The sequence below is a fragment of the Cryptotermes secundus genome, unplaced genomic scaffold (genome assembly GCF_002891405.2).
Source record: "Cryptotermes secundus unplaced genomic scaffold, Csec_1.0 scaffold123, whole genome shotgun sequence".
NCBI lineage: Eukaryota > Metazoa > Arthropoda > Insecta > Blattodea > Kalotermitidae > Cryptotermes > Cryptotermes secundus.
Window position 1 is genome coordinate 600,481 of NW_019736394.1, and position 22,175 is coordinate 622,655.

A 22,175-nucleotide genomic window follows, 5' to 3' on the forward strand; every position below is an offset into this window, starting at 1 on the left:
CCGGAGCCGCTGTTTCCTTGAAATAGCTGCTCAATTATCGTCACGAGGCTGAGTGGATCCCGTTCCAGACACACTACTTCTCAGAAACTCTGGTAGCGCCGGAATCGAACCGGGACCTCTAGATCTGTAGCCAGGAACTCTGACCACTAGACCACAGAGGCTGCCATTGACAAATAACTTTAAACTTAAAGCTAAATCCATTAGGTGATTTTATGTTGAACTCGATACTGGAACCTTATATTTCTTTTAACAGCAACGTTTCAGATACGGCCTTCGAAATAATTACGTGAACTTCCTGACAAAATTCAACAGAGACGAAAACTCTTCAAGATATTGATGTAACTGCGTTCCCATGCCCACAGTCGCCCCCCAGCTCGGCGCTGTCCTCATTAATTACTGCGTAAAAAGGATGTAGCCCGACAATAGAGCTGTCCTCAAGATGGCGACCTCATTTGTCATTGCCTGTCAGCTGCTTGGACATGCTTGCTTCTAGGCGAAAAATGAGATGGAAATATTCAGTGACGGACGGCGCATGGCACGCGCTGGGAACCCTGGAGCAGGGAACCCACTGCGAAGCTTGCATGGGCTCATGCAGGGAAGTCGTTCTCGAAACAGTCAGACATGTTGGGACTATCAGATGGAATGGAGGCTGGGCTAAAGAGAAACCTTTCCGATGAAGGTTTGAGGGGCGCCATGAGTAAAGCAGGATAAAGCCAGATAAGAAAAAAAAAATAAAGCTATCTCTATAACAGGCCGTGAAGGCCCATAGGGTTGTGAGACGTTGAGGGTCCCACATTATCTAGGCAATCGGCTCAAAGATGGCGGTAAGGTTATCAGCCTTATGCACCGGCCGCGCTTTACTCCCCAGGAAAATTATTTAATTAATTCTTGGTACTCATTTTCTGTTAGAGGCTGAGTCGACCCCAGGGCCATAGTGTGGCGGGAAGGATTAGGTAAATTTAAAAAAATCCAATGACCCCATCGGGACTTGAACCCGCGACCTTCCGGCTTGTAGCATAGTGCCTGGACGAACTACGTTACCAGGATAAAGCCAGATACTCACTTCTAACTAGTGACGTATTAAGAAAGGCAGAAGCCATCTGTACGCCTTCATGGCGTGATTATTGGGCACATGCATAGGGCTTCCTTTTGAATGGAAATGTATCTCACTGCTGCTCATCCTGCCTTACCTTTCTGGCATAGCCAGAGTGGTCAGAGTTCCTGGTTACAGATCCAGCGGTCCCGGGTTCGATTCCCGGCGCTACCAGATTTTCTGAGAAATAGTGGATCTGAAACGGGATTCACTCAGCTTCGTGATGATAACTGAGGAGCATTTTCAAGGAAACAGCGGCTGCGGTCTAGAAAACCGAAATTAACAGCCGTGAGGATTCGTTGCCCTGACCTCGGTCGGTATAGTTTGCTTGGAGACTCAACCCACGGAGTTTTATTTTTGTTGTTTTTTGTGAAGCGAGCCTGGACGAAACCAGAAATAGTTTCTTGGCTGGACAATATTTTCAGTTTACATATACTGAGCGTTTGCAACAATTGAGAGGAACTAGACTGAGTTTCCTGAGTAGAGAACGGACTAAGGCGAATGAACTATGAAGCTTCAGTGCGTGTTGCCTGCCTGAGATGCCGCTCGTTGTTTAACTCATTTAAATGTATTATGACAACTGCAGAAGAAATTTACTCGAAAATGTTGACGTAAAAGGTGACAAATACAGATTGGGGAGTTTAAAAGGAGACGTTCGCATCTTCTACTCACAAGGAGAGACTGAAGACAATCCGTATGCCTCAGTCATCTTCTAAGAAACTGGTTTATTACAAATGAGGACATGGACCAACACGCTGAGGAAATCAAGTTAAACACGTTGATAACGCCCTACCTCATGACAGCTACTTGCTTCGCTCTGAATGCGCAGGGATTTCGCGAGTGCTCCGAATGGAAGGGGGAGAATCCGGCCCTAGGTGGCCCTGGGTCAGTTTATGTACTACCTCTGAGAAATGCAATTCGTCCAACGCTCCCACTAGGTGCCTAACCAGCCACAGTCCCACTGCGGCTGTACCTTTGGCCTGCAATTAAGGCTTAAGTTACTTTTATTACATTTTCGTCATACAGAAGCTGTTCCTGTTCTCGCAGTTTTAGCAAGAAATGGGGACGTGACAAATACCGTATTTACGCATGTATAGGCCGCACATTTTTTGCCAAAAATTCAAGAGGAAAACTGGGGTGCGGCTTATATTCGAAATATTCAAAATCACACTTCATTTAAAAAAAATATATTCATAATTAGTAATACAGGGTGTAATACTCCTGAAATAATATTCCAAGAAATTTATTTTTTCTATAATTTCTGTCTGAAAATTGTGCTGCGGCCTATACATGCGTAAATACGGTATATATGTAGACAAAATTTCAGAGGGGAAACCTAAAGGGAAGAATCTAGTTATGGGATATGGGAATAGATGAGAGGATAATATTAAAACGAATTTAGGGAAAAGGCATATAGCTTAAGGCTCCGAGCGAAAGCAACAGACACCGGGTGTGGTTTAATTTGGGGTTTTGTGAGGGTGATGTTGAACCTTAGGATTCTGTGAAAGTAGGTAGTTACTTGCCTAGCTCATTTCCTACGAGTTGTGAAATGAATAGTTCTATCCTGTGTCATGCAGTTAGAATCTACTTAATTACGGCCAGATACTAATTAGGCCGCATAATTGCAAACTGTCGCGCATGGTTGTTTACCCATGACGTAGTCTCGTAGGCCTTAAGCAAGCTAAACATCTTGTTACTGATGTACAGAACATTTCGTTGGCAGATTTCAACCATAATATCGTTTGCAGGTTAACGTGGGGAAATTTGTTTGATTTTGTTGTTACGAAAGCAATATACAGAATAAAGAAAATTACATAGCAAGGGCAGATACAGTTTTATTCGTCACTTAGTGATATTAGCATAATTGATTACATAATTACAAGATTGGCGAGGTGTGTCATGGGGAAGGAAAGAAGTCGTGACTAATATCTTCGTTGGAAAATCACAAGGACGGCACATGAGTATATTTTAATGTAATATTAAAATGAATCTAGGTTATGGTTATGTGAAGATGATTGAATTGGCCCAGGAGAGGTTCTAACTGCAGCTTTCTGCTTTGATGAAATTGAATTTGGGTTTCGTCACAGCAAAAATTCCTTTGATCACCTGAAGAGGATATCCGTGTACTTACTCCTGAAGACTATGCAAATTTACAGCTGCGTTACTTGTGCTTGTTTAATCAACAGATCTCGATTCTCTGTAAGGACAGTATTTGAAAATTAAAGCGTTTATTTTCAAGGAATTATTTCACATTTTAAGAAGAAGAAGGAGCCTAGTTTGTTAGCAGTCAGAGTTTATAGAAATTATGAGTGGAGCCGAGGAAAGGCAGAAAAAGCTTTATCGTTATATCAGTTATGGGAGTTAGCAAAAGGCGGAAGAATTTGTGGTGGTTAGGAAAAGAAGCTCCGTGGCCTTTAGTCCGCAAGCGAACTTTACCGACCGAGGGACCGCTGCTTGTAGGCGAAGTTAGTGCCAACTTTTGCGGATAGAGAGTGTCACGTGGGCAGCAAAACGAATCCCCACGGCCGTTAATCTCGTTTTTCAAGAAAGAAACCGATATTTTCTTTGAATAGCTCCTCAGTTATCGCCAGGAAGCTGAGTGGACCCAGTTCCAGACCCAATACTTCTCATCTGGTGACGTAGGGAATCGAACCCGAGACCTTCGGATCTGTAGCCAGGAACTCTGAACACTGGACCACAGAGGCGGTCGGTAGTTAGGAAAAGGAACTCAGAAAGGTTGCAATAAACGGCACGGAGTTGTATTGGAGTGATTTTAACATTTCTCTTGAACATGAAGCTCACACCATTAGTATCTTTGGCTGTAAAGCCTATTGTAAACTGCTTTATTAAGTCTACAGGTATTTCTGCAAATTTCATAATGAGGTACTTCATAACTTTTTTTCCTTGGCATTACAGCCCCAGTGGGCCTAGGCCTACCTCCATGAACTTCTCCGTTCACTTCGGTTTTTTTCTAGATCTTACACATTTGGTAGGACACCTTGGGTGGGTGATCGGCTTGTCGCAAGGCCTCTACCTCTACACAAACACAGGAAAACGCACACACACAAACTAAACTTCCATGCCCTGAGTGGAATTCGAACCCACGATCCCGGTTTCAAGCGAGCGAAGACAGTACATGCCTTAGACCGCTCGGCTACCGTGACCGGCACTTCATAACTTATAGTCTTCGAAAATTACAATTAGAATAATCAAGTCAAAGATGGTGAGATGGGTAGTGCATGCAGGACGCATGTAGGAGAAGAGGTATGCATATTGAGTGTTGGCGAGAAAGCCAGAAGTAAAGCCACCACTAGGAAGACCAAGACGTAAGTAAGTGAATAATATTAAAATGAAACATAAAGATTTAAGATTGTATGGTATGGACTGGATTGATCTTGCTCAGAATAGGGATCGTTGGAGGGCTCTAGAGATACGCTAATAAACCTTCGTGTTACATAAAATGTTCGTAATTTCTTGAGTATTTGAGCAAATTGTGTCTCCTCAAGAATGACTTAACAACATGAAGTTAGTTGTAGGATTTCCTGCTAAAGTTTGTTTCTTGAACTGAAAATACTGCCCTCGCATAGAGATTTTCTCACTGAACTTTGTGTTCAGCCAAATCCAATTGAAATTTCTGCCGACTTTCTGTACTATTCTAATTAAAAAATCGTTGTAGTTCGTAAAAATTACGTAAAGCCGCCGGTTTCTTTTGACGCGAACGCCGAAACAAGGAATCTCAGTTTAGGCGAGTAAACAGAGTGGGTTAACGTTCAAGGTAATATAAAAGTTCTGCTGCCGCCCTGCCATATACCACTAATGTGTTTGCATGTTATGGAGTTTTAAAAATGTCCGTGCTGCAGTAAAATGGATCTGTCAGACGGAGAAGGCCTGGCAGCTGTGGGCTCGAGCCTCAGAGAGCGCGGGCGGGCGGACCCTGTGCAGTGTTTACTTTGCGTAGGCTACAAGATCGATAGCTAGGTACAGTCGCTCTCATAATAATGTGTTGCTGAACAGAACATTTGCCTCAAGGTCCCTTGGTTGAATACTACGACTGGTTAGTCTTCCTTTTGAGAACCTCTACTGATCCCCCTAAGAGGACGCACCTTCAGAATGTCAAGGTGAGGAAGGTTGGTATTAGTGCATTACACTCCGCGTATTAGTCTCCAAAACTTGCGTCTTTGTTCATTAATCGAGCTTGTACAGTGACGATTTTGAGAACAATTGAATCAAGCAGGATTATTGGGAAGGGTGAGGAATACTTGGTGTTGGTCTGTTTTACAGTAGGACCCTTTCTGAAAGTTTTATGGAGACATAGCAGAAAACCACGGAAAGTTTAGAATATCTGGGCTAAGGGTCCGTATTCTAACCTCGACTTACGGAAAATGTAACAGGAGCGGTACATAACAGTTTACTTACTGCTTGCCTTTATGATTTTCTGAGACCTCTGGTCTTCTCTAAAGCAGATGCCCATTCTTAGCTATTGTTTGCGCTTTGTCTCCGTTCTTTCTACTTCAGTTCTCATACCTCTGCCTGTACATGTAACTTTCCTCGTTATTTGCATAAGTTACCCATCCAGCATCCATCATTAAGTTTCTTAATGTGCTTTCCGAAGTTAGGTTTTCGACTCGCGCTCAACCCCCAACCTGAAGGACCAGGAGTTGCCTTTGTCTGGCCCTACCCTTCGATCTGTCTACCTTGCGTTAACCTACCACGAAGTCACTCCTTCGCTAGCCGGTGCCATCTTAAGGCAATGGTGGGCCATTGATTAAATATTTTCTTTATTATTCTTAATGGGATGAAACTGAGTCCGCTTGGTAATGTGGCCACTTCTGGCCTATTGTACCAGCCCAAGATGATAGGTGAGGGTGGTTGTGGAGCAATTGGTGAAATGGAGATTGGCAGGGGAAACCGAAGTACTCGGAGAAAACCTGCCCCAGCGCAACTTTGTCCACCACAAATCCCACATGAGCAGACCCCGGGCTTGAACCCGGGCCGTCGGAATAGCAAGCCAACGACTAAACGCTTGAACTGTGACGCGGCCTATTTGTAGACATACTAACAAAAGCAAATATGAGAGTACGGCCGAAAAATTTTCTTGGTTTAAAAATATTTTAAAAACTGTAGGTAATTCAAAGCAGAAGTATGAAATGCCAAACGTATATAAGAAGAAAAATTACCCTGTAGTGAACATCCGTTTTATGTGATTGCTCACATATGTGAATCGAACTTACAGGATGAAATAGCCATTAAAGACTTTCGAAATTTTGTAAGTAAAAATGAATTTGAATGTAACTTCTTTCTGGCTCTGCTGTTAGTGATGTTACTAAAAGTTTAGCAGCTGAAACATTTTATTTTTAATAGGCATTCATACCAGAGAATTAAGACGGATTTTTGGCTTTCTAGAACGTAACTCCGTCCTTTGGCTTTTTAATTTTGAAAAGAAAAATGGTTCTCCTTCTGCCACGGACACTGTACGTAAAGCAGAAGCAGAGGGCCATGTCAGCATTTGGATAGGCTGATGCAGTTTTCTACGCGCGTGTACTCTGAAATTAGGAAACAGTTTGGGAAAGATGTGTACGTGGTACCGACTCTCGAGCTTTTGGGACTAAGTCGCCCATTGGATAAAGCGGTTCAGGTGACCAGGACACGCAAACGTCCATCACATTGTGGTGTCCCATCCAGGGGAGGGGGTAACAACTCCACAGCAATATAAGAGTTCGGAAACAACACAGAAGATACAGAGAACACATTCAAGCCATTAGAAGTAACTGTAGCCAATCTGGATTTTGAAACCACATGTTAAATACAGGACATTCCTGTGGCAAAGTAAAGGACACTATGGACGTCATAAGGATTGGAAGGAAAAGCAGACATTTGGACACACCAGGGAGATACTACATTTACAAAATTTACAGGAGCAATTTACATATGAACAACGTACACATCGAGACACATAATCCAATATTTCAAAGAGTGTATGAACTTTACGATAAGTAGCATTAAACACGCTACCTAGAAAGATATATAAGCAAGAACAACTACACTGTGTTTAGTACATAGGTACACCGCACTAGTGATACATACGAAACACAAGAACGTAAGTACACAGAATCCCAACGTTAGATATATGATAAGAAGACGATAAAATCCATGAACTTGTTTATACTAGTTCCACTAATACACATATACATTGCAGTACGATAGCCGCAATAGACTGCAATGACGGCACTTCGATCATGAGGTAGAAACAAGACATTGACGTGCTTGGAAGCACATGAACAAGTATACAGTGTGGTGGTCTCCCTAAAAGAAAAGAAATTACTTGATGATGGCCCATATGGCTGAAATATATCGTAAAACTAGAAGAATATATGACTAAAGATATTTTAGAGAAATTGGTTAATCTCTTTTAATGTATACAGTGCATACAATATATGCTTTTAATGTCCTATTGGCATGTAATGATTTTAACATCATCAAAGTATTGAAATACATTTTTAGCGCCAAACATATTTCATAATTTCTTTTAAATTGGTACCTTATTGGCGGTTACTGTGATAATAAGGATAACACAGAATTGGGCTTCGTCCATCTGTCCCCTGACCGCCGGCGTGATTCCTATTTCAAGTTCCTTTTAGGTTGGGGCAACATGAGCACACAAAATGCGTCCGTTGTAACGAACGTCGTGACGTCAGATGTAGAAATAAACAAGAGAGGCGAATGCTACGCTTTCTTCTGACTCCACTGCAGACAAAAAACTACACACCGCGTTCTGCAACTGTGTGGTGTCCTCAGCAACGTCCGTCATAAAGTACGTTCGTTGCAAAGGACGTAATTCATGCGCTCGTGTGGCCCCAGCCAGGGAAACCGATTTAACATTTTAAGGGAGCTATACTATTCAAATTGCTGACGATTTTCATTCTGGTCCGCACTGCCCACTTAAACGCCAACCAGGCTACCCACAACGTTAACCAGGCTGAACAGAGTACAGGACTGTACGGATCGCAGCTCGAAAACCCTGAGATCTCACAAAGACGGCTTAAATTTCCATAAGAAAGTGTGCAAATTCGCCCTTTTGGGCGGCGTTTTGTCTACGCATGGCATGTCTTCTTCTTATGTAGGCTTGTGGGTCCTATTCAGTGAGTTGGAAATCGAGCAGACTCAAGATAGATGACAGATTTGTGGAACAACATTGTGCAACGCTGTGTTAGCGCACCCTCAATTTGTAGTAAACCCATCTAATTGTTTTACTGAGCTCAGCCAGCTCTACACATATCTTATATATATAGCAGGCTAAGTCAACTTCATTGAAGTTGAAGAATGCCGTCTTCTAGGATGTGGCGCCGTTTAGATCTTGTGTAAACCGACTTTTCGGAAACACATATCGCCTCCATCTTCAGGGTAGAAAAATCCACGAGCGAGGAACCAGCGTGAGCAGGTGGCTAAAAACGGTAGGCCCAGCCTTTAGCTACTCCGAGCCTTAAATCGAATGAGAAGACTGAAAATTGCAAGTACGGGACGTACGTATTTAAGCAGCAGAATTTCCGCACATGAGTTTACTCAGTCAGAATGTGCGGAAGAGCTGAGAAGCCTGCTCGTGCATCAGAAATCAGTAGCAAGTGCCTATACGAGACTTCAACAATACCTCTCAAAAACTGAAAACATGACTCTAGGCCTAAACAGACATAGGCCTGTATAATGGAACTGCAGGATGGCTGGGTGAAAAATGAATTAGGTGGGATGTGGAAGGAAGGGGTTGTTGTTTAGTTTGAGATAGGCGTCACTACAGCGGTATGGGTTTGGAGAGACTGAGTCAAGGAAGCCAAACCTGAATGAGGATGGGATCTGAAGCCAGGACCTCTTGAATCCTGGACAGAAATAATAAACACTCAGTCGTGACTCCGGTCAGACGTTGCTTAAACCAGCGAAGGCAGGTTCACGAGTCCTATACAGGATTCTCTAGACAAATTGTTGAGTTAAGACCGCCTAACTGAATTTGGTTGAAAATTGGACCACTAGACAAAATTTCTGTGGTAATTCCGTCATACCGAGTTCCATAGAAGGCAGCTAGGTAATTCGGACAAATTTGCCCATAACAACATTAATGGTTGCTTTCATTGAGACACACCTAAAAATGGGAATATTTTCTCACAACACTTCTTTGTGATATGTAGCATTTACGGACAGGTTTCGCAACTGCGATGCACAGATCCTATAGGTCTGTATTTAATGAGATACAGACGTCAGGAGATACCAGTTGGAGCTGCAGTGTCTGGGTGATATCTGTTAGCAAGCAGTTCTGAAGCTGTAGCTCTTACATGGGGAGCTGCACGCCTGTGGGCTTCTAGTGCCAAACTGAGCACGGTCTATTCCAGACATACGTACTTTCCCATATCCGCTGTACACGTCAGGAAACAGATTCCATGACGCCGTACAGTTTTGTTTAAAGCAGGATTCTTAAGACCCGTGGGAACTGAAGTTGTTCCAGTGATGGCTATCATAAGCACTAGTTTCTGGAATGTGACGCAGTGTGGTCTCGTAGAAGTGTAGGTCTACCAAAATTTAGGAGGACTCTATTGCCTCCACAGGGTAGAAAGTTAAGCGGGGCAAACAAAAAGCAAGAAATAAGAACAAGAATTTTTAAAATATATTTCATTAAGAACACGAAAGATATTAAAAATGATTTAATATTTTCACGGGGGACACGCGGTAGCCTAGTTGGTTGAGGCACTATGCTACAAGCTGGGAGGTCGCGGGTTCAAACACCGATGAAGTCATAGGATTTTTTTTTAATTGATCTAATCCTTCCAGCCGCACTATGCCCCTGGAGTAGACTCAGCCTCTAACAGAAATGAGTACCAGGAATATTCTTGGAATATTCTTGGGGGTAAAGGGCGGCCGGCGTATAGGGCTGACAACCTTGCCACCATCTATGAGCCGATTGTCTAGAAAATGTGGGACGCTCAACATTTCACAACCCTATGGGCCTCCACGGCCTGATACAGGGATAACTTTACTTTTTTTTATAATATTGTCACGTGTAGGAGGGTACGAGTGACGATATGAAGGGTTATAGTTCGGATGATTGGATTTATTAACAGCTTGGTTACACACCCTCTCTTAATTACACTCAGATACAGAGCTATCGCTGATTTACATGCACCTCATAATCCATTGTTACACTCACCGTCACACACATAAAGTCTTCTGAATCACACCTGACATCCTCACAGGCAATCTTCTGTTCTTCTGGTTCCACTTCACTTACTTGAAACCTGATAAGAACACCGGTCATAGTGGCCGCTCGGTCTAAGGCATGAACCGTCGTCGCTCTCACGAGCGCTGGGATCGTTGCTTCGAATCCCATTCAAGACATATATGTTAATTTGTGTTATTCTGCATTTGCGTAGGTAGCGGCCTTGCGACGGGCCGATCCCTAGTCCAAGGAGTCCAACCACTGTCTTAGGATTAAAAGACTGAAGTGAAACAAAGCGTTTCACAGATTCTTTCTGCCTCAAGGTGAGAGTAACAGGGGAGAGAGGAAGATCATCTTACCATTGGACATTTCGGAGTATAATCTGAAGTGCTAGCAATTGTTAAACGGAGAAAACAAACTCCGTGGCCTGTAGTCCGCAAGCGAACTATACCAACCAAGCGACCGCTGCTTGTCGGCGAAGTTAGTGCCAACTTTTGCGAATAGAGGGTGTCGCGTGGTCAGCGTAACGAATCCCCACGGCCGTTAATCTCAGTTGTCTGCACCGGAGCCCCTATTTCCTTGAAATAGCTCCTCAATTATCCTCACGAGGCTGAGTGGACACCGTTGCAGACCCACTACTTCTCAGAAAATCTGGTAGCGCCGGGAATCGAACCAGGAACCTCTGGATCTATAGCCAGGAGCTCTGACCACTAGAACACAGAGGCGGTAGAAAGAGAGACAGGCGTCACAAATTCTTCCCCGAAATTTTAAAAGGTTTCGCCTCGTCTTTTATCTAAAACTTCTTGAACTGGACTCATTATTAGCTTTTTCAGAGTGAGAGACCGTTATAATATATCGTGTGATGCAACATATGACTTACTGGGAATCTGTTAGCCTACATCTGTCTTCGTCTGAGAACGTTAGGCAGATTGGATATCATTTTTTTTTCCGCAGAACATCCGGCGCCATAAAGCGGGTCGCACTTTGTAGCCGGAAACTGTAGACACGAGGCCTCACAGAAGGATAAGAAGCTCATATCTCTATGAGCAGTATGGAGGGCAACGGTGGGCATGGAAATTTTATCCAAGGATTATGGACCCCTTCAAGCGATGGATATTAACTGCTGCTTTGCCTTTCAGTTGCCTGTGCTCCCGCAAATTTTATCCGAAAATGAGATAACCCCAAAGCCATTCTGGACGTCTAAACGGCTCAACCTGCAGTGGAAATTTCGCACTGGTGTCCTTAACGAGCTATCATCTCTTACCTTAGTCTGCTCCACCCTTTCAGAAAGATTCCGTTCTTCTCGCTTCCGTCGTTGCACCCTACATATATCTTCCGTTCGTCACATGGCTCTACCAACTTGGTTAGTCTGCAATTTCTGAGGCAATCTGGACACGAAACCAGTTCTTGAGGTTACGTGTTGTTGCTCTCACTTCGTTCATTCTAATTCACTGGACGAAAATACGAACCCTGCAACCAAAAACACAGAATGCATTTTACAGCCTGTAGCGATGCTGAACTTGAAACAAAATACAGAACGAGCCAAGGATCCTTGTGTGCCCTATTCATTTCTCGTAATGGAGATACAAGAGAAGGTTATGACATTATTAATTGCCTAGAAACCTTTTGTTAGTTAGAAGAAAATTGAGTTAAACCTAATTTGTAACAAGAGTTAGATAACAGAAGAATTCTTTACACACGTGGCTTAGTTCAAGTGAATTCATCTGTGGAATTCTTTGGGACTCTCAAATTCATGTAGCCGAACTGGCAATGATGGATTAGTCTTACGAGCGATAAATTCAACAAGTTGCTTGCTAACGAAGGTAGAGGATCTGCAAAACAGTGGTGAAATTAGCGTTCCGGTTAATGCATCCCCAGTGGAACACTCGCCAGGTATTCTTTCGCACGTTGAAGAGTTTCTGTCAAATTTGTTGAGCTTCGTGTACTTTGAGGAGTCCTCTGACGAAGGTGGAATACTCGTAGCCCACGGTTCATTCCCGGGGATAAAGCGGCCGGCGAGTGAAGCTGATTTCAATCTATTACCCAGGGTACAAATGAGCGCAGCTATACGCGCTTTCACCCACACGTCATCACTGCTTGATGCCGGAGTTTAGCTTAATTAGGTACAGCTCAACTTTACCCATTTTTACTTCGTAAAGGTGGTAAGAAGAACCACAAGCAGATCCTAATAGACTAAGGAGTTGAAGTACCGGGATAGCTCAGTATTAGTGACTAGGCCGAGAAATCAGGGTTCTAATCCCGACAGTGAACAGCTCCACAGCTTCCAGTTCGGCCCTGGTGCCCACCCAGTCTCCTTTTGAATGGATAGCAGCCCATTGCGTCTGGGGCTTTTAGCTGAACACTCGCCTCTATCTAGCACCGATATTGAGAATGCCTACAGCCGTATGTCTACATTGCATGATGTTATTTACGCACACAGAAACCTTCTTCCTCTGGGGTGCAACATACAAATGCAGCCCAAGTTCACCCGTTTTCCGGGGTTCAAAATCTCGTTTATAGATGTTTAGTAGGACTCCCACGATGAGAGATCAGCCGGTCACAAGGCCTGTACCTACAACACAAAGACGGGCAAGAAAGACACACGTCCATGCCCCCTGTGTGACGGAAACAGAGGACCCAATTTCTCGAGCGGTAGGAGATTATACACGCCTCACACTGCACGGTCACTGGGCTCGGTAGGGAAAACTGAGGCTACTAAACAAATAAACAAACTCCGTGTTCTATAGTCCTCAAGCGAATTATACCGACCGAGCGACAGCCCCTTGTCGGTGAAGTTAATGCCAACTTTTGCGGATAGAGGCTGTCGCATGGTCAGCGCAACGGATCCCCACGGCCGTTAATCTCGTTTGTGACTATCAGAGTATGTAATTAGTTACAGCAAATCTATTGAAACCACTTGGGATATTTAGATTATATTGTCAAATTAGAATGATCCATAAAATTAATTTGCGCGGCTAATTGTCTCACTCTGCTAGAAGCCGGAAGTTCGTGGGTTCAGTTCCCGATGAAGTCACTATAATTTTCTATTGCCTCATCCTTCCAGACGCACTATGGACCTGAGTCGACTCAGCCTCTAACAGAAATGAGTACCAGGAATCTTCCTGGGGATAAAGGGCAGCCGGCGCGTAAGGATGGCAACCTTACCGCCATCTTTGAGCCAATTGTCTAGAAAAATGTGGAAGCCTCGACGTCTTACAGCCCCACGGACCTCCCCAGACTGCTATAGAGACAGCTTTACGTTCACCATATTGTCTTCAGATTTGTGTAGTGAAATGAGTACAGCCTGTGTTTCAGACATTGTCAACACACACATTTGCAAGAAGTGAGCTGAAGGGCGCGGTTTCTAACTGCGGCTGTCGTGTTCACAGCGCAGCTGCCAATTGAAGGTGATGGACGTGAGCATCAGTGTACTAAGACAGTGCGACGTCCGGTGTCATGATTCTCATAGCACCTTCACAGGTCCGTCAGCGCCTGCGCATTTTGTTATTGAATTATGCGTTATAAAGACACAAGAAGGTTGCTGAGAGGACACGAAGAAACTGTTCTTCTTCAGGAATATTAAAAGATGCGTCAGATTTAAGGAGACCTGCACCATTATAATTTGTGTGCTTTCAGTAACAGAATTCAGGAGCCGGTCACGGTAGCCCAGCGGTCTAAGGCATGCACTGTCTTCGCTCGCTCGGAAACCGAGATCGTGGTTTAGGTTCTGTTTCCTGTGAGGTACGAACTGAATTCTTATATATTATTCTTATACACTGCCGGTCACGGTAGCCGAGAGGTCTAAGGCATGCACTGTCTTCGCTCGCTCGGAAACCGAGATCGTGGGTTCGAATCCCACTCAGGGCATGGATGTTTATGTGCGTTTTTCTGTGTTTGTCTACAAGTAGAGGCCTTGCGGCGAGCTGATCACTCGCCCAAGGAGTCCTACCGAATGTGTAAGATCTAGTAAACCGAAGTGAAACGGAGAGTTTCATGGAGGTGGGCCTAGGCCCAAACTGGGTCTGTAGCGCCACAGGAAAAAAACAAACAGAATTCAGGTATCTAGACATACAAAGCACACCATAGGAATTGTAGATTCTCAAGTCTCGTCTGCAAAATTATGAAGTTCATGTCGATTTACTTTGGTTTTGGGGATTTACACTAAGCTTCTGGGGTCAATTTAATTTCGGGTCCATGAACCTTTCCGTCCACTATAAGCCCAGCCCTTATCCGCGCTTCACGTGGAGTTAAAATTAATCTTAGTCAAATTTCACAGGAACGAGGAGTCAGGTGAAAGTTATATAACATTAAGTGTGACGAGTTCTATGGCTCTAATCTTTATTTTAACATTTTCTTCAGGTGTAGACTTTAACTGAAGTGACTTGCTAGGAGAAACTAAGTTTATGCTTCTATAATTTGCAGCAAAGCAGGCCTCTTTATAAGTTGTAGCTTTGTGACCAACGGAGTTTTTTCCAATATATCCTTACGCCGTAACTGCCTTCTAAAAGAAGTTATTGAAGGAAAGATAGAGGGGCGGATAGAAGTGACCAGAAGACGAGGAAGAAGACGTAAGAAGATGCTGGATGACCTTGGGGACAGAAGAGGATATTCTCATTTGAAGGAGAAAGCTCTAGATCGCATTAAGTGGAGGAACTGTTTTGGAAGAGACAGTGGACCTGTCGTCTTGACAGATTACAGATGAATGAATGAGCCTTACAGCGCAACATCTATATTGGTCACTGATCTGCAAATCTTAGACTTGGGATGCTGATGAAGACCATAAAATCGCAAAGAAAAAAAAAATGGAAAATCTATGCCTCTAGGGCTACTAATAATGTGCAGCTGTTGAATGATTATGCTTACAGACATACGTGTATGTTTGCCGAGAATTATCTATCATCACCATCTGGCGGGTACCAAGTTCACTTGCCTCGTTTTGTACTCTGATCCTGTCCCCTAACCGAATCAGATGTCTACGTCACACCGTCACGAAAGTTTGCCGCTGTTTACATAGCAGCGTCCATCACTATCCAAGGTGGTTAATCCACGGCTAGGCTTCTGTAGCGTTAATTAAAAAATAAAGGCATTATTCACTTTATGCTTTCGATTGAAATACAGTACCACACATACACGCGGTATCGCAGTTGGTTGAAGCACTATGCAACAAGCCGGAAGGTCGTGGGTTCTATGCGTTGGGATGATTGGATTTTTCATTTGACCTAATCCTTCCAGCCGCATTATGGCCCTGGGGTCCACTCAGTCTTTAACAGAAATGAGTACCAGGAATCTTCCTGGGAGTAAAGAACGGCCGGCGCGTAAGGCTGACAAACTTACCGCTAACTGTGAGCAGATTGTCTAGAAAATGTGGGAGCCTCGACGTCTCACAACCCTATGGGCCTCCACGGTCTGTTAAAGAAATAGCTTAACCTTTTTACCACGAACATAGATCTATACCTAGGTGAAAATAAAATTTCCCCTGTGTTTAATTGACGAAGTACTACGCCACGAAGTCATACGGGTAAGTAGAGGTATAACTCCACCATTTTTGAACACGGCACTAGATGGAGGTGAGTGGCCAATTTCACGCCCCGGTCGCTTAGTCCCTGATACCCCCTGAATGGGAGGCTGGGTGAGTCCCAAGCCGATCTCGGCTGAAGTAGAGAAACATTTCTTGTCTCTGACCGCAATTCGAACCCAGCCGACCAGCCCGTAGCCAGTCGCTATACCGACTGAGCTATCACGGCTTCTGATCTACGAGAAGGCTTAAGATTTCTAGAGATTAAGCACGTGGAGAGAGTAGAGAGACCAATTTAAAGTGACTTAGTCAGAATTTGTAGGTATATTTTTGGAAAGAAACTCATACTATTCCTACGGCAACAAGGCATGGACCGAGTCGTACTGTAGGGCCGCTCCATAGCTCAGGTGCTTACTCACCGGCTTCCCACCACGACAGCCCGGACTCGAGCCCGGGGCAAGTCATGTGGATTTATGGTGGACAAAATGGCACTGGGGTAGGCTTTCTCCGAGAACTTTGGTTTCTTCTGCCAATTTTCATTCCACTGTCTGCTTCACACTGATCGTCATCTATCATCCGGGGCTGGCACAATAGGCCAATTAGTGGCCGACGTACCAAGTGGACTCAGTCTCACCTAACCCCAAGAAACCAAAAAAGGAAAAATAATCCAAGCGCAAAACCAACATGAAGAAGGCAACTCTGTTCCTTAGAAAAATCTGTTGACTTTCATGGAATTGCACGGCGTTGTGTTCCAGAAGTGTCGGTGTTAGCTCGACACTTCAGCTCTGAGCCGTCGCGACGCGGGAAGTTTGGTTCCAAGTTGTTGCATGTTCCGTCACATGACAAAAGCACTGGCCACTAGCAAAAGCTGAGACTATAATACGGAGCAATGTGTTATTTCATTTGAAAATGAGTTGAAGGCCTGCACCTTCCTCCTTTAATTACTCTGTCCTTGCCAACCAGACAGTTCTCAAGAGCCAGCACTTGCCACGCCGAAACCACGCCCATAGCTTCTGATTGGAGTTCCAAACCGGAAGTTGCTCACAATAGTTCCAAAAGGCCCCGACTCCTTTGTTTTTATGCTACAAGCTGCAGCTGGTTTGCTGGAGACAGACCATCCGGATATTTAACGACGTACAAAAAGTAAACAGCACAGAAAAATTTCCGTGCAGTGACCCAAAGTTTTCTGTTTATAAGGACGAAGTTACCGTAACCACTGGGCATCATGGGCTACTGTGTTTAGTTGAATTGAGTTAGGATGTGAGCCATTATCCAGATTTTGTGATGACGGTTACGAATCGTAGAATTCTCGTAAAGAAGAAACTACTATCTGAAGAGGCCGCTTCTGTGGTCCTAGTGGCCAGAGTTCCTGGCTACAAAATCAAAGGGCCCGGGTTCGATTCCCGGCGTTACCAGATTTTCGGAGTAGTCAGTCTGGAACGGGGTCCACTCAGCCTCGAGAGGATTACTGAGAAGCTATTTCAAGGAAATAGCGGCTCCGGTCTAGAAAACCGAAATTAACGGTCGTGGGGATCCGTTGCGCTTACCACGTGACATCCTCTATCCGCCAAAGTTGGCACTAACTTCGCCGATAAGAGGCGGTCGCTCGGTCGGTATAGTTCTCTTGCGGACTACAGGCCAAGGAGTTTGTTTTTTGTTTGTCTAGTATCTGAAGGAGCCCTATTAGCTTCGTACTTCAGAGTCAATGTCATGCAGCCTATAAGAAATAGGACAGGAGGAAGTTTACTAATTAACATAAAATCTACAAAGCTATTATAAACTATTTGGGAGATAATTGTTTTTTTTTTATTGCTAGTGGGGTGGGACTAAGTCCCTTGTACGGCGGCCACTTCTGGCCTATTGTACCAGCCCCAGATGATAGGTGAGGGTGACTGTGGAGCAATTGGTGGAATGAAGATTGGCAGAGGAAACCGAAGTACTCGGAGAAAACCTGCCCCAGCGCCACTTTGTCCACCACAAATCCCACGTGACCAGCCCTGGGATCGAACCAGGGCCGCCGCGGTGACTAACCGTAGTAACTTGAGAACAATAAGTAGACTCATTATGTCTTCGATGGCAACTTTCATTGTTAACATACCAGCCGCGAGTGGCGCTCCGATCGGTGCCAAAGCAAAATGGCGCAATGTTCATTGTGGTTCCACGAGATGAGAATCGGGAATAGACAAGACTTTCCCCCCTGCATCCCCTACCTTGCTCCATGCGGCTTCTGCCTATGGGGATATATGAAAGATTGGGTTCGGTCAGTCGGTATATAGCGAAGGGCTATAGGCTGGACGGCCAACATAGGTGCACGAAATTGTTATCTTCTCCACAGTGTCCAGACCGGCTATGGGGTTCGTTATGCTCCTATCCAATGAGCAACGGAGGCTGTTTCCTTGGGGATAAAGCGGCTGGGGAGTGAAGCTGACCATTCTCCTCCAACTAGTGCTGACTTCCCCATAAATCTACATGGCGTAGTGCTTATTTGCTTAAGCCCAGGGACAAATTTACCGTTACCTTAACAGTTTAAGTTACAGGTTTACTTAGGCTTTCTCGAAAGATCTGGTCTTGCATAAAGGACTTCTTGTTCTGGGAAAGGAAGTTACAAGATAAAGATTTGGGTTTGAGACTAAAACTCATGTCTGATCTTATCTTACACTGGAATTGATGTATATCGCTAACCTAGGTCTCTAGGCCTTCAGCTGAACACAATTTCATGTTCAAGAAATCCTTCTGCACATTCAAAACGCCAACACAGGCATGAGCTATGCACGTTATATACTTTCTTATACGAAACAATATGCATGTCACATTTCTTGAGCAAGTGTCTGAAGATTACCAGTTCAGGCCAAAGAGCACTTTTCGCTACACATTTTAGTAGCCACAAAGAAGGAAATATGAGTGAAGCTTTAATTTCAAACTATATGAAATAATTTGTTTTGGAAATTTTTGTTATTATTATTATTCTCTCACATATTAAGTTCTTGTGTCCTTGATGACAAAGAAACCTGAAAGAACTGCTTAGCAGGCCTTTAGAATTTCAGCCACTCACTCACCCATGGAGCTGAGCCCTTCTTGAGAAGTTGCCAATTGTACAGCTACTCAAGAACTTCCAGCATTTTATGGAACCCGAAGGTTCATTACCGTGTTCACAGGAGCCCTCCATAGGTCCCTTTTCTGAGCTACATCAATCCAATGCATGCTATCCGATCCTATTTCTCTAACGAATGTTAGGATTAACTGCAGGAGCTAAATAAGTTAAGAGTATTTATAATAGGTCCATTTACCCATCGCTAGGCCTATATTTCGAAGAAGTCTCACAACTAGAAAAATTATTAGGTCTAACTAATCAATTTGCTGTCAGTTAGACGGCACTCCTTACTGACGCGGGGTGGGGAGACTCACAAATAAGTACACTCATCACAGAATGGTGATCCCGTATCATGCCTCCTTACAAGAGGGAAGTTATCATAAGACTTACATTGGTTTGCGTCAAATTCTCCGTTCCGAATAAAGGCCTCATGCAATTACATTCGTTTAGAAGTGATTTCTTGTTTAGAACGAATATTTTCATGCTTTAAGCATAATACACTCCTGTTTCGATAACCCGAACCTCATCTGTCTACACCTCGTGAATGTGAGGTTGAGAGTAAGGCAGCAGAGCTGCAAGACCCCGCCACAAAGAGGTCTGTTGCTGGGGTGGCCGATGCCACGCATAGGAGAGGGCATTAATGGGGAAATTGGGACTTGGAAGTTCTAGGAGAGAGTGGAAAGACGACAATAAATTGGATCTCAAGAAATAGTATGGAAAAGCATGAATAAAATTTATCTGACTTAGTATAAGGGCCAGTGCGGATCTTTTGAATAGATAATATCTTCGAGTAAAAAAGTAAAGGTATCCCTGTTACAGGTCGTGGAAGCCCATAGGGTTGTGAGATGTTGAGGTTCCCACATTATCTAGACAATCGGCTCCTAGATGGCTGTAAGGTTGTCAGCCTTACGCGCCGGCTGCCCTTTGCCCCCAAGAATATTCCTGGTACTCATTTCTGTTAGAGGTTGAGTCGACCCCAGGGCCATAGTGCGGCTGGAAGGATTAGGTAAATTGAAAAGAATCCAAAGACCTCATCGGGTTCCCTAATTAATATTGTGACGTATCGATCCACTGCTAAGTAACGGCCCAATAAACACATTCTTGAAAATAGCGGAGCAGAGTTTTCTGTGGCCCGCCCGCGGCCCGTTACTATGCAGCGCGCTAGACAAGTTCTCGCGTATGCAGTGACGTCACACAACAGTGGAAACGCTGTGTTTTTTGCTGTGGTCCATGCTGAATGGTTATAAAGGACATGCCATGCCCCGTGTTGGGCAGCGGGATATTCGACACGCATTTTGACACGTGACATGTGTTTCCTGTGTTGCGTGGTCCGTGCCGCGAGTGTATAAGGGATTCAGTTGTAGGTAGGATAGCCTCTGGAATTTAGTAGTAATTCCGTTACCGGGATACGACTAGAAAAGACTGAGAAGCATTGTGCGTGTGTAAAAGTGAACTGTAAATTTTGTATATCAGCAATAGCGCTGTGTTGCTTGTATAAGTACGAGTTGTTCGTTGTACAAGATGTTAATAAATCTATTCACCAATTCAAACCCTGTCTATAGTTTTCGTATTGCCAGTGGGGTGGGACTAAGTCCTTTGTACTGCGGCCACTTCTGGCCTATTGTGCCAGCCCCAGATGATAGGTGAGGGTGATTGTGGAGCAATTGGTAGAATGAAGATTGGCAGAGGAAACCGAAGTACTCGGAGAAACCCTGCCCCAGCGCTACTTTGTCTACCACAAATCCCACTTGACCAGACCCGGGCTCGAATCCGGGCCGCCGAGATGGGAAGCCAGCGACTAACCACTTGTGCTATGGCGTGGCCTCTGTCTATAGTTACTAATACACATGACAATATGTTGGCAATTTCTTGGCTAACTGAGCAAGTATCAGCGTCTCCAGAAGGACTCTGTATTCGACAGTTGTCAATCGCACTTCTGTTGAATGACGTAGTCGCCACTGGCACTATAATTTGCAGTTCATTGGACTATTATAAACGTATGTGGATTTTTTTTTTCCTTGGCACTACAGCCCCAGTGGGCCTAGGCCTACCTCCATGAACTTCTCCGTTCACTTCGGTTTTTCTAGATCTTACACATTCGGTAGGATTCCTTGGGCGGGTGATCAGCTCGTCGCAAGGCCTCTACCTGTACACAAACACAGAAAAACCCACACTCACAAACAAAACATCCATGCCCTGAGTGGGATTCGAACCCATAATCCCGGTTTCGAAGAGCGCGAAGAGTACATGTCTTAGACCGCTCAGCTACCGTGACCGGCTTGTGGAATTTACGAGAATAAATAAAGATGTCTTAGTTACACTAAGAACCATTATTTATAAAGAATATTATCTGCTGAGATGTAACGCCGTGTAGGCGTATAAAATTCACTGGTGTTTCGGAGAAAAATACTGTTTCCTTCTTCAGAATCGAAGATTAAGCCAAATATGAAACTAGAAAGAAGAAAGCGGCAGGCGTATGCAGTTAGCTAAACTACCAACCAAGATTAGGGGTAATTCTAAATGTTTCTCATAATCATGTGACCAATATGATAATTTTCTAGACAACGGCTCGGTTAAAACCGCCTGAAAGTAGGAATAGCAAGAAACAGAAGTGGACCATAATGCAGTTGGAAGTATTAGGTAAATTGAAAGAAAATCCACCTCATCGGGGTTAGAATCCTCGACCTTCCGGTCTGTAGCATAATGCCTCAACCAATTACGCTACGCGTGCCTCGTAATCTTCAGAGTGCTGTAATTATTTGTAGCTACGACTTGTGAGTGCCCAGTAAATCTATTCACCAACCCAAATCCCATCTACAGCCACTTATACACGTGACAATAGTGCATAAGCAGAAAGTGACTTCTCTTTAGGGTGTCCATTTTGTTGACTGAATTGCTGCGGTCGGAGTATGCATTAAGCGACCAAAGGTTCCTAGTCAGTGGGGCGGTTAGAAAGACCTAATTTCGATCACTGGACAATCAAGAGATCTGAGACTATGGGCAGTGTCCGTTGCTTGTTACTTGCCTGTGGCCTAAACTCTTGCGTAACTCTATAAAGGCTGTTGAGCTGAAACTCTTGACTTATATCGTGATCTTCTCCGTTATGGTACGTTTGTGTCCGGTAAGTGACTACCGATGTTTCGGAGGAACATATTGCCTCTATCTTCAGGGTCGCTTCACTTGGCTTACTTATCTTGATATCAGCTTATAGCCATTTAGCCTATGCCTACAAATATATTTTAGTATGAGAATATTTCACGAATTACGTAAAACCTAAGGC

General features: G+C 44.1%; 1 long non-coding RNA gene across 1 annotated transcript in view; it reads right to left on the bottom strand.

The window, feature by feature from the left end:
- The window catches only part of LOC111869800, a 48,014-nt gene that overhangs the window by 23,667 nt on the left and 2,172 nt on the right, over positions 1 to 22,175 (bottom strand). The window contains exon 2 of the long non-coding RNA XR_002843736.2: positions 11,554 to 11,759. This is a non-coding gene — a long non-coding RNA (uncharacterized LOC111869800). The remainder of the gene's footprint in view (positions 1 to 11,553; positions 11,760 to 22,175) is intronic.